Source organism: Adiantum capillus-veneris, chromosome 12 (assembly GCF_014529385.1).
Source record: "Adiantum capillus-veneris isolate H3 chromosome 12, ASM1452938v2, whole genome shotgun sequence".
Lineage (NCBI taxonomy): Eukaryota > Viridiplantae > Streptophyta > Polypodiopsida > Polypodiales > Pteridaceae > Adiantum > Adiantum capillus-veneris.
In genome coordinates, this window is record NC_140942.1 from 18,604,832 (window position 1) to 18,617,311 (window position 12,480).

The 12,480-nt window shown below is 39.9% G+C and overlaps 1 long non-coding RNA gene across 5 annotated transcripts; it reads left to right on the forward strand.

Annotated features, from left to right (window-relative positions):
* The first annotated feature begins 8,549 nt into the window (after positions 1-8,549).
* LOC147445389 (uncharacterized) lies at positions 8,550-12,066 on the forward strand. Of its 5 annotated transcripts, none has more exons than XR_015189771.1 (4): positions 8,550-8,744; positions 8,975-9,165; positions 10,237-11,152; positions 11,347-12,007. It is a non-coding gene; the product is annotated as an uncharacterized LOC147445389 (long non-coding RNA). The 5 variants fall into 5 exon arrangements; XR_015189770.1 differs by lacking the exon at positions 8,550-8,744 and having other exon boundaries at positions 8,802-9,165; positions 10,237-11,009; positions 11,092-11,275; positions 11,347-12,063; XR_015189769.1 differs by lacking the exon at positions 8,550-8,744 and having other exon boundaries at positions 8,805-9,165; positions 10,237-11,009; positions 11,092-11,152; positions 11,347-12,054.
* The last annotated feature ends 414 nt before the right edge of the window (positions 12,067-12,480 follow it).

The window sequence follows — 12,480 nt, forward strand, 5'->3', positions numbered from 1 at the left end:
GACAGGTGAAGACAATTGATTCAAACACCAGACATACCTAAAAATTGCAGAATAACCTTTGTTGGATATTTCGGCTTCATCCAAAATTGACTGAACATCACGTGTTTGGAGTTGATTCTGTTTCAAAAGAGTGTCAAGTTGCTTAGCAACAATCTTGCAGTAGCGCTTATCGTCCAAAAGTCCGCCGACATCTTTGCGTTTTAGTATGAGACCATAAGGAATTGAAGAAGTTAGTGTGTTGCTGTCAATATTTGACTGAGAATGTAACAACGATCTAAGCATAAATATGAAAAGTAAGATATAAAACTACAAATATAAAGATGAATTAAACCTGCTTGAATGATAATCTTACTTGATTGCTTTAACCCTCTTCTTCAAACCCCCAGAACCAACCTTCAGTTGTTCAATGTCTCATAAGCGTCGTTCTCTTAACCGAGGACCCAAGACAGTGTTTTCTTCTTTGAGATCCTGCGTGAGCTGCGTGATGCTTTCGTCCTTGCCTTTCAGTTGTTGAGCGCACTCTAAAAAGTTTGCTTCAAGCAAAAGTTTTCTTTGTGTGCAAGGTCTCTCTCAAGCTTAAGAATATCACTTTTGGCCGCCAAATGCTTGGTGTAGCCATATAAACCAGAATAACCATCTCCTACATAGTTCAACAATGACGTTATATTTCTGAACGGCGGAGTTGAGTTGGTGATAGGATGCTCAGGATATATCCTGCCATCCACCCAAAGATCGACGCTTTTTTTACCTTGAAATCTGAAGTTCTCTTTTGAAGCTTCGGAAAGGATGCCTCACTTATTCTTCTTGTGGAGGGGCTCGTATTCTCTGGACAGTTCGATATGAATATGATACACATCGTTTTGACTCCTCGTCTGAGTTCTATGTGAAGATGATAATGACATTGAGATGACTTGGTGAATGAGAAAGCTCAAAACAGAGGAGAGCGCAAGAGTGAAGCAAATGGAAGAGAGATCAAAGGAGGAGACTGCGCACAGGCGAAAAGCAAGAGAGACGCAAAAATGAGAAGAAGAATAACATTCAATGCACCTCGTTGAGCGCCAAATCTTAGTTTTGAAAAATCCAAAAGATTGAGACAATCGGCGTTCAATTCGGAGCCGTCGTATGTTATCATTATCTGAACACTTTTTGAGAGTTTTAATAAACGTATCCCCCAAATCTGATATCGAGTTTTTTTGAAAGTGAATATCAAAAATGAAATTAGGGACTTTTTATTATCTCTCTCTAAGCTGACCTGGCATTTCTTACAAGGCCCATTTTTGAGTCCAAACTTTTCCTAATGCCAAGTTCGAATCCGAAGAAGAAGAAGGAGTGAGGAAAGAAGTAATAGAGTGAGAAGGGATGGAGAGGGCTAGAGGGCGTTTGAGAGATGGCGCATTATCCTCTTCCACGCTGGGTTGGAGGAGGCTAACAATGTGTTTTACTCCTTTGAAGTTATCGATGGAGATGATAGTGCTTCCAGGGTTATCTTCCTTGAGATCTTTCAATACATCATACATAAGCGGTCTAAATTGCATGAAGGAAATTTGAGCTTTTACTACCTCTTTAGCTTGTCCGCCTAGCTAGGAACATATCAATGGAAGGTGGTGGAAAATAGGGTAATTAGGAAAGAGAAGACCAAGGTGGTTAAGCAGAAACCAAATTGCATGTTCAAACCAGAGAATATTTGACTCAGAGTGCCTTGGGATCTTGAAATTTTACAACCGCATTTGATTTACAACATCTACACATTCCAGGTAGATTCACTGTAGAATCTATTTTTACTTCTAGGAAGACTCATTGTGCCTTTTTTTCCTGACATAAATCCCCACCATTGAAGCAAATTTTTGTCATCCAAAAAATTCACGTTGAATGGTGCCTTTATCAGTTTACCTTTGTCCAAGTATTGTACACCTTTGAGAATTTAAAGTCGACCATCCTCCAAGGTTGAAGCAACCAAGTTTGTAAGGTAAACCAATGACTCCTTGGGAATCGTTGCCAATATAGCTTTATTCTTAAAGGTCCATATATAGTTGAAAATATGCCCTCCCCCCTTCAACTTCAATCTGTCGATTGTGCAATAGAGGGAAAACTTAGAAACCTTGAGAATAAGTTCTACCAATGATGAATCACTTATAGAACATAAACCAGTATGGATTTACCTTTAATAGCTTCCAAAGTAGTTGCATCATTGCAAAAAATACCACCCATGGGAGGAACAACATGAGTGGATTGAGAGGAGGCAAAAAATGGGTTAAGCCCACAAAGCTTTTTTTGTAAGTTGGCCAATTCAGATAGAAATTTTCCAAGTCTTGATGGTGGGACTTAGCAATCTGACTTACACCATTGATTAAGTTGGACATGTACTGCATGCCCTCCTGACCATCCTTTGCAAGAAAAACATGAATGATGAAAAAATCATTGAAGGTTAGAAGATGTATGAATGACTCTTGATGCTCATTTTGTTGGGTTGCAAGCCGATAAGAGTGATAGAAGTCTCATCCTTGATACAACTAAGTATAAGAAGAGAGGCAGGTGATAACAATGCCATCTCAAATTTGAGCTCATTATCCAAGATAGAGAACTAAAAGTATCAATGCAATCAAAGGTAAGAAAGGGTAAAAGAAAAAGGTAATAGTATCCATCCTTCAACCATCAAGATTTGCATCATGATTGTTGTGTGGATTTACCCCGTAGCTAGATTAGTAATGCACAAGAACAAAATTTAGCTGACCCAGAAAGACCCATCTATACCACTAAAATACTGACGCATCATGGGTCAAGGAGATAGAGATTTATCTCTCCCTCCCATGTGATTATTATGTATGTATTTAGGTTACATTACTACTGATAACACAAACGACTTTAGAAACAAAGTACAAGAACCAAAAAAGAATCGGTCAATACCTGTGAACATATTATCTTTTGAGTATCCAAAATAATAATACATCTCAAAGTAAGGAGGAGATTTAGTAGTGAACTTCCTTCAAGTAAATAGAAGAGTTAAGAGATTTTTCAAAAACTAAAAGTCGTCAGTAGCATATCATTAGATAGACCTTTACATTCTTGCATCCATAGTAAAAACAAACGACCGCTTGATTAGTGCCTGGACAACATTGTAGGTAAATGGGTCTACCAGTTGTTATCCATGTACATCCCTCAACAAAAGAAAACATAACTGTTAAAAGTGAAAAAAATGTAATTTCAAAAGAAACTTTATATTCCACACAGTATAACCCTTCCATACTAGGGTATCTAGGTTATTATAATCCCTTATGTGATGTCAAATCCTGTCATATGCTAGCCAAAACAATAGGCACTCACCACTGTGTTTCTCCCAAGTGCTCTCTATCAGTGTAAAAAAAGGTCAGAGGCAATGCAAGGAGAGGTCTTACAAAGCTTGTGTATAAGCAGCCCTAGATATCTTATGTATATACTTTCCCTACTATAACATGACCTAATCCTGAAGCTTAACAATTTCAACTATGTATTACGATTGTCAAAGCATTTTAGCATTGTTCATTTGTGCTATACACACTAGCATACCACATGTATAATTAAGAACATGAGTGAGCACCACCTGTACTTTGTGTCCATGGTAACGCCATGTATTGGCCCATATACCTGATGATCCCATTTTGGAATACCAAAACCCACACATACTTAGTAATTAACCTTCTGATAATAGTCCATACAAGATATTGTGATCACTTACCAACCATTCACCTCATTAGGATTGACAATACAAGTCAAAACAAGGTCTCCCAAGCCAATCATTGCCCTTATGTAGGCTCAAATATGTGCTACCTATCCAGGTCACTGCCTATACACAAATAACCCTAGAACTTGCATGTTCTAGTCTCTTCTTCATGCCCGATGCATAGTGCAAACAAATACTACAATCAATCATGCAAACGTATACATGCCTATGCATGAGTCTATTCGAGAAAGCGTCTCAATGCCTTATCCCAACAACCACCATCACATGAGCTAGACAAGAATACCACCTATACTATTCATTTTATTTTCCCAGCCACTGTAATTGTTAGAGAAAAATCCATGAAATTATGCAAACTTTTGTGGAATTATAGCCATTTATATGATGCAATCTATTGTATACTCCCAATTGGAAGCATTTTCAATATTATAGTCATCAGACCTTCGACCAACAGTCCTGACATTTGTTCAATGCTAACATTAAGCATGATTTTTGCTAGTTTTATCAAGGTACAAGGGCATTCCAATCATACTACAAAAGGTATTCAAGACCATGCAATAGAAAATTGCCACAAGGTATGAATTTTTCTAGAAACAAATCAGTAAGCACCAACCTCGGATGATCTAATATCAATGATTGTAGTTCCCTTTTCCATAGTGTAGAGTGTCATGCTACTCCTACTCTAAAGCATGTGTTCTCTTTCACACACATTAACATGCACTAAGTGTGTACTTCACAAGTACTCACCTCCCCTTTAAGTAGTGGGTGCCGGCTCGTTGTGGATGCGTGTCCGTGGTCTGCCATGGAGGTTGTATTACATTCTACCATGTACAAGGTCCCACAATCCATATTACAATGTTCAATGCAAGGTAATCTTCTATCCATTTTTTTGTGCGAATCTGCATCGTTTGGATCTCTGTATCATGCATGTGAGAAGAGACCTCATGAATGCACGTCACATGATAATAAGTAACTTTCTCAGTCGTGTTGGGAGTCTCCTCATTAAAGGAGAATAGAAATACCTATTTAAGGTAATCAACCCACACTAGCCATCATAATAGAGGAGGGAACTGAGTACACCTAGAACAAATGCATTTCTTGGTTAACACTAGGATACACTAAAAAAAGGTTCTAGTTCAATAAGAAACCTATGTGCCAATTAGAGTTTCCTTGGAATTCTATCCGGGGGTGTCTATACCCCTGGTCCAACCAAGAAACCTTCCCTACTCAAGGTTGATAAACATTCCAGATCCTTACCAATGTGGTAATAGGATTCCATGTTGCTCATAGTGCTATATATATGCATGTATGTATGCTCTCCCAAACCCAGCCTCCATACCCCATGAGGTAGTAGGTCCATAGAGCATGGGCCTATTGCCTCATTAGTGTGATGAGAATATCAATGTATGTCCTTATTCCATGCCATATTCTATTTTTCAAAAACTTCCAAATGGTGTAGATGAGATCTTTCCTATTGAATTCATTGGTCATGAATTTAGAAATGAGTTTTGGAATGTCTTCAAAGGCAATAAAGGTGTCAGTCGAGGGATATAGTATAAGATAGACCATGCCCAAACATGTTTTAATGGAGTTATTTAGGGCCGATTACTTTTCCTTTTTACAAATTTTGTAGAAGTAAGCATCGGTTTATCTCTCTTCCATGGTACTGTAGTAAACTCCCCAGTGTATGGCGGTAACATTGTTATTTCTAAATTAAGAAATGAATTTTTTGTGACCTTTCAGTACTCTGGTATGGTAATTTCTTTTACGAGAGTTGATTCAATCTTAAGTACACCTGGGTAGGTATATTTGATAATTGCTTCAAAAAAAGGATTATTGAAGCTAAAGATATCATCCATGTATCAAAAAGTACTTTCAAAGGATTGGAGTAATTTTGAGGTTTCAAGTTGCTCCATCATTTTAGTTGCCCATTTGAATTCAAAGTATGCTAAGTATAGGTTACACAATATAGGAGAGGAAGAAGGACTACATGTACCTATTGGTAACATGAGTTACCTTATATAACATAACAATTCAATAGTAGCCATTCAATAAGATCAACCAACTCACCCAATCCATAACGGGCTGGTATTCTCCTAGTAGACTATTTTATCCACCTAGGTTCTTTGATCATATAGATATTAGAATAGCCCTCCTTTCTTCTTTGGTCAAATACCATTTTAATAAGTTTGTTCAGTACATCAATATGTCCAATTGGACCAGTAAGAGGAATGTTGCATAGCACTGCGTGGTATCATCAATGCATTTGTTCAATATAAACATTAAACATGAGTTTTTCTAGTTTTATAATACGGGAATTCCAACTGTACAACAAACGGTACTCAAGACCACACAACCAAAAAATGCAACAAGTTACAATTTTTTCTAGAAATAAATCAATAATCACCAAACTCAGATGATCCAATCTCAATGATCGCATTCCCCTTTTCCATAATGCAGAGTGCCATTCTACTCCTTGTCTAAAATAGGTGTCCTCTCTCTCACACACTAACATGCACTAAGTGTGTACTTCACAAGTACTCACCTCCCCTTTAAGTAGTGGGCATCGCCTTGCTGCAGATGCGTGTTCATCTACCACCATGGAGGTTGTATTGCAGTCTACCATGTAAAAGGTCCCACTTGCCATCCTATAGTGTTCAATGCAGGATAATGATCTCCCATCCATTCATTTGCACAAATCTGCATTGGTTGGATCTCTGCATTGTGCAGGTGAGAAGAACCCTCATGAATGCCTGCCACATGATAATAAGTGACTTTATCAGTCATGCTGGGAGTCTCCTCATTAAAGGAGAATAAACATACCTATTTAAGGTAACCCACGCTAGCCCTCATAATAAAGGAGGGAACTACGTACACCTAGAACAACTGCCAAATCTCTGTTAACACTAGAATACAGTAAAAAAATGTTGTAGTTCAATGGGAAACCATGTGCCAATCAAAGTGCCCTTGGAATTCTATCGTCGGTGACTTTAATAATGAGGGTGTTTTTGTACCTCCACCAGTCCAACCAATAAGCCAAGAAACCTTCTCTATTCAAGGTAGGCAAACATTCTAGATCCTTACCAATGTGGTAAAAGACTTCCATGTTGCTCACAGTGCTATGTATGTATGTATGTATATATCTCATCATTGTTTTGTATGTAGATTACTTGCTAATTATTGGTCCAAATGAGACACACATTGCTTAAGTCAAGGCTCAATTGAATGCTACTTTCAATATGAAAGACTTGGTGCTTTTGCATCATTACTTGGGCATATAGTTAAGTAATGTGATGGAGGTAGTGCTTTGTGTCAAGAAAAATATATAGAGAAATTACTATGTACATTGGGACTTGAGGACTGCAAACCTATTGCTACTCCAATGGAAACACATTTGAATTGAGTCTTCATGATGCTAGAGATCTTGCAGATGTCAGTCTTTATCAGACTTCTATTGGATGCCTTGTTTATGTATGCAAAACTAGGATGAAGATTCAATTTGCAATCTCACAAGTCAACAAATTTATGCATAGCTGAGGGTCTAAGCATTGGTAGGCTATGAAAGATCTTTTTCTACTTGAGTGGAACTTTACATCTTGGGTTGTTTTATCCCAAGGGAGATCATTGCCACCACATTTAGATGCTTTTTTGGACTCAGACTGGGGTGTTTGTTATGACACACGAGTGTCCACAAGTGGTTTTTGTTTCATGCTCAGTAGATCATGTATTTTTGTGGTTGAGCAAGAAGCAACCTATTGTGGTCACTTCTAGTTGTGAGGCTAAGTATAAGGCAGTCTTCACAGCTATGGTTGAGTGTGTATGGCTCAGACGCCTTATGGATGATTTGGGTGTTGGATAGGACATTGAGAACATCATCTACATTGACAATGAGAGCACACTGGTAGTTGTAAGGAACCCAATTTTTCGTGCTCTCACAAAGCACATTGGGTGCATTATCACTATGTCAGGAAAAGACTCTCAGCACGAGAGATCAACTTGGCTTATGTATCAACACAGCATAACCTTGCAAATTTGTTCACAAATATATTGCCTCATGAGAATTTTGAAGTTTTCCACAAAGCTTTGGGCTTGCTTCCCTTTGTGGACTGATCATGTCCTTAGGGCATGGCACTTCCCTATACACTATGTGCCAGATCTCACTGCACCACGGGCATTTGTTACCATATATGTGATAGTGATGTGAGAGTAATAAAGAGGAGCACTGCAACTTCTATGTCTTCTTTCAAGGTAATACATTTGTCCATTTTTGTTTGCTAGTAAGAATTTTTATGCTAGACGGGGTTTAAACATCCTGTTGCACAGCACACCCACTGAAACTTATGGGAAAGAGGCCCTCTTTCCCTTATGTTTCCCTATAGCTAGGTGCGGGGGGGAAAGTGGGTTGGGGGGGATGACAAACCCTTGCAAGAAGATTGGAGAAGATGGGGGGGAAGGGGTGGGGCGGATTCCTTTACACACAAGAGGTGGAGGGTGAGGGGTCTGAGGTAGTGTCCAATTGCAAAGGTCCATAGTGGTTTCTCATGGGGAAACCCATTTTTGTCTATGAATAGTAGAACTACCACTAGAGAAAAAAGCCTAGAGGATACTTCCATAGGAAAGGCATCCTTTGAAGTGATTGAAGGAAGAACCAAGCTCCCATTTATAGGCAAGACAGATGGAATATCTTTGTGTGTTGATGATGAGTATAGTAGAGACCTTAAAGAATCTTGTAATAAGATTAGGAAAACTATATTTATCATGCAACAAAAGAAAAAATCTGCTACCTATGCTAATCTATACACCCTCCCTCGGACATGTGGCAACATTTGCTTGCTCCGACACCTTCAAGCAGTCGCCAGTGTGCCATGCACAAACACAGTGAGGCACCATGCGGATTGAAGAGAGGGAGAAATTAGAATAGAGCACGTTGGTTCTCAGAGTGAGAAGGCTGCTTTATTATCATGAAAGAAAACATGCGACAGTGCAGCCTTCGAGAGTTCCACACGGAATGCAGTGCTGGTGGGCGAAGGTGAAAACGAGGCCATTGCTTTATGTGGTGTGTGTGTGTGTGTGTGTGTGAGAGAGAGAGAGAGAGAGAGAGAGAGTAAAGTTCTGTGTCTAAACTTCCTTGCCTACGTACGTAAAGGTCTCTCTCTCTCTCTCTCTCTCTCTCTCTCTCTCTCTCTCTTTTTGATGAGGAGCACCTTGTCAAATAAGCAACCCACAATTGCCATCCGAATTGCCTTGGCTACAAAACAGGTTGTGCCATTTTGTTTAAGCTGAGAAGCTCGCGTGAATGATGCATCAGAGCAGGTCTCTCGACAACCTAAGGACCGTGGTGGTAAGCTTGTTATGCTGGGTGGTAGGTGAGTGGATCTCATGTGGGCTCGACGCTTGGGAGGAGGAACACACCACGTTCTATGGAGGCAGCAACACATCGGGCACAATTGGTAAGCAGCAATATATGTTGATATTGGTATACACCTGCATAGCAAGCATGTGAATGGGGTTGTGATTAATGTTGTGGTGAATAGTGTCGCAGTTGCAGCGTGTGGCTATGGCTATCTATACAATTAGGGCTATGACACAAACACGACAACATTGAGCACAACACTCTTCAATGGGGGTGGGACATGCGGGGGATGTTTTGAGCTGGCATGCGGGAACGATATTCAGTTAGAATGGTGCCTGCCTGGTGGAAAATCCATCATCATCACAGCCACCAACTTCTCTCCGTCCAACTATGCACCAGCAAATGACAACGTTGGCTGTTGCAATCCCCCTTTAAAGCACTTCGACATGGTGTAGCCGGCATTTGAGTAGATTCCCAAGTACAGGGGCAAGATTGTCCCATAGTGATATAGGAGGTGAGTCCTGGCACACAAGCACAGTACTCTGTGAGACCGGTAGGCTAATTGAGCTCAAGAACAACAGATTGGAGGCAAGAGGAGGAAGGGGTGGTTCTTGCCGCCTCCCAATTGGAAGGCTAACCATGCTCTAGAACAGCAGACTAAGCAGGCTGGGGACGAGAGAAAGGGATGGTTCTTGCGCATGATTGGAATGCACAAATCTGCAAGCGAGGGGTGGCTCTTCCTCTGTGCTCCATGAAGCTAATGGGATTTGTAGCTCGTGAAAATTAATCATGGATAGATAATGAGGAGAAGCAAGGATGTTGCAGACCTTCATGTTGAGCCCATTCGCATGCTTTTGATCATCTCTCTCTCTCTCTCTCTCTCTCTCTCTCTCTCTCTAGCCTCTCTTAGCTTTCCAGCTATGACTTCCTGTAGCTATTGTGGAAAATAAAGGTGCTAGGATGGATCTGCAAAGACCCTTCTATTCATGTCGGCATCATAAGTTGCAAAGGGTTAGAGGTTGATCTTTGTTTGTTGTTAAATGCATGCCGTAAGGGGTGATCCGGGCCGTTTATTTTGCTTGCCCATTGGCTGCCAAATTAGAGGGTGACTATTTTGTTGAGGCTTGATCATGAGTTGGTGGGTCCAAGGCTGATAATGGTTTTGCAGGTTGCACACAATATTGCAGGAGTTGGGGCCGGTTATGAAGTTGGGGTGTCCAATACTCAACAAACCGATGGCCAGGTTGTCAGAAGGGATGTTGAGGTGGAGGTTAAAGAGGATGTTGGGGTTTCCAACAAAGAGGCGGGTTTGCCTCCCGGTTGATCCACCTTCCCCAATGACCTCGCCAACCCTTGAGAGCTATGGAGGAGTAGTAGCTCAAGCAGCTAGAAGGCCATCAGCCTCTTTACCACAACCTACTTGATGGTGTCCGGTAGACTAGCACCTTCAAAAAAAATTGTCTTTGTGATGATGAACATAGCGAGTGTTATGAGTATTTGGTTGATTCTATATGTTTTGCATGCAACAAGGCTTTTGAACCTAAGGGCAAGTATCCAACATGCAAACATCCTTCTTATCATAATCAAACCTGATCATAGTGCAACATCAAGTAGAGCCAGTTGGAATGAATTGTTCAACCATATATGTGGTAGTGACGTGTGTGAACACACATCCTAAGTGTGAAAACACTTAGGACCATTGATGTACTTTTCACTCACTAGGAGGTTTTTTTTCATGCTTTGTATATATTCCCATCAAGGCTATCTTATCTTTCTAGTTGCAATAAGTAATATCTTCTCTATTGTGTGCCTTGAGCTTTTTCTAATTCTCCAAGCTATGTGTGCATCCCTACAACCCTAATCCCAACAATATACATTGAACTTGACAATCCAATAGTGTGGACTCTAAATTCAACTCAAGGAAGCCATTCATAACTAAAGGTGTGAGTATTCAGATTTTGAAATTAGTATTTTATGGGTTTGCAATTAGTATAATTTGACCAGTCATTTTTTGTGTTTGCAGCTACATAAATTGATTGTTGCATGCATATGGAAAGCTTTCTGGCAACTATGAAATGTACAAGGTAGATATAAAAGAATTCAAAGTGCTAAATGAAACAAATGCAAACTCTTATGGATGGATATGTCTCCTCCATGTGGAGTACATATTGCAGAGCCTCTTTGCATTAAAGCCATTAATGTCAAAGGTAGCCATTTTGCAATGCTCTATAATGATTATAGATTGAAGGATTGATCCAAAACTTTTTTAATTTTGTAGAGTGCATTGGAGATATACATTGCTCCATATTTACAATGAAGCCATGCTACAATTGTCCAATATCTACTAGCTATCTCCCAACCTCAACTTTCAAATACAAAAGATAGCTTTTGTATGACGTGGAGGTAACAATGAATGATGAGGTCATGCCCAACAAGAGCGAGGGACCTAAGCCAATAAATGAAAAAGTGGATCCAATGGATGATGAAGAAAAGAAAGAGTTATCTTCAAGAGACCAGGTCTTTGAAAATACCAAGGAGGAGGGAGTACAAAGGAGAAGCCTATGGAAGACGAACACACTACCAATGAAGAGGAAGATGAAGTTGAGGAACACAATCACCATTCAAATGGAGGGGCTAAGGAGGAGAAAAGAGAAGTACGCCAATTGGGGGTTTAAAGTTAAGCTAAACAGAGAGGAACTAAAGGAGTGTAAAGCTTATGGTGGATAGACCAATGATGCATTCATGGTTGCACCATTACCAATAGATAATTAGGATTAGACTAGAGAATGAGCTCAATACATGATGTAGAATGAAAATAGCTTGCTTGGTAGATTGAAATCAGAGAAAGTTTTTACAATCTTTGCGTATTGGCCATATATGGACTCAATGTAGAGAAGTACAATCAATGGTTGAATGGATATGCACCAGAAGTAGAAATTGCAAGGGTAGTGTGAGCTACCACAAGTGGCATGTGGCCATCAAGTGTGTAGCATGTGTGAGACTTTGTAGGTTTCATAGGGAAAATGTCACTATGTACTTTTATGGTGTATGCTTGAATTTTAGGGAGTGTTCTCACCGTGAGTGTAAGCTAAGCTTACCCCAACAGATGCCCCTGTAAGTTGAAGCTTACACAAAATGCATGGATTTTGATCAATGAGTCTACCATGGGTTACATTGGGTAACTTCACGGGCCTCATAAGATGAAATCTGATGAAACAATATTGTAGGTCTTACCTCCAAACTTTATGGTTTGGGACAGTTTCTAAATACTTACAATGTAGGTCATCATTTTCCTTTAGGGAACTTCGTTAGGGCCTCATCTTCTATGCTTTTATTTCCTTGCTTTCAGAATCTAGAGGATTATGTCGATGGTGCACATATGGGTTGCACATAGTTTGATCCATATTAGGTG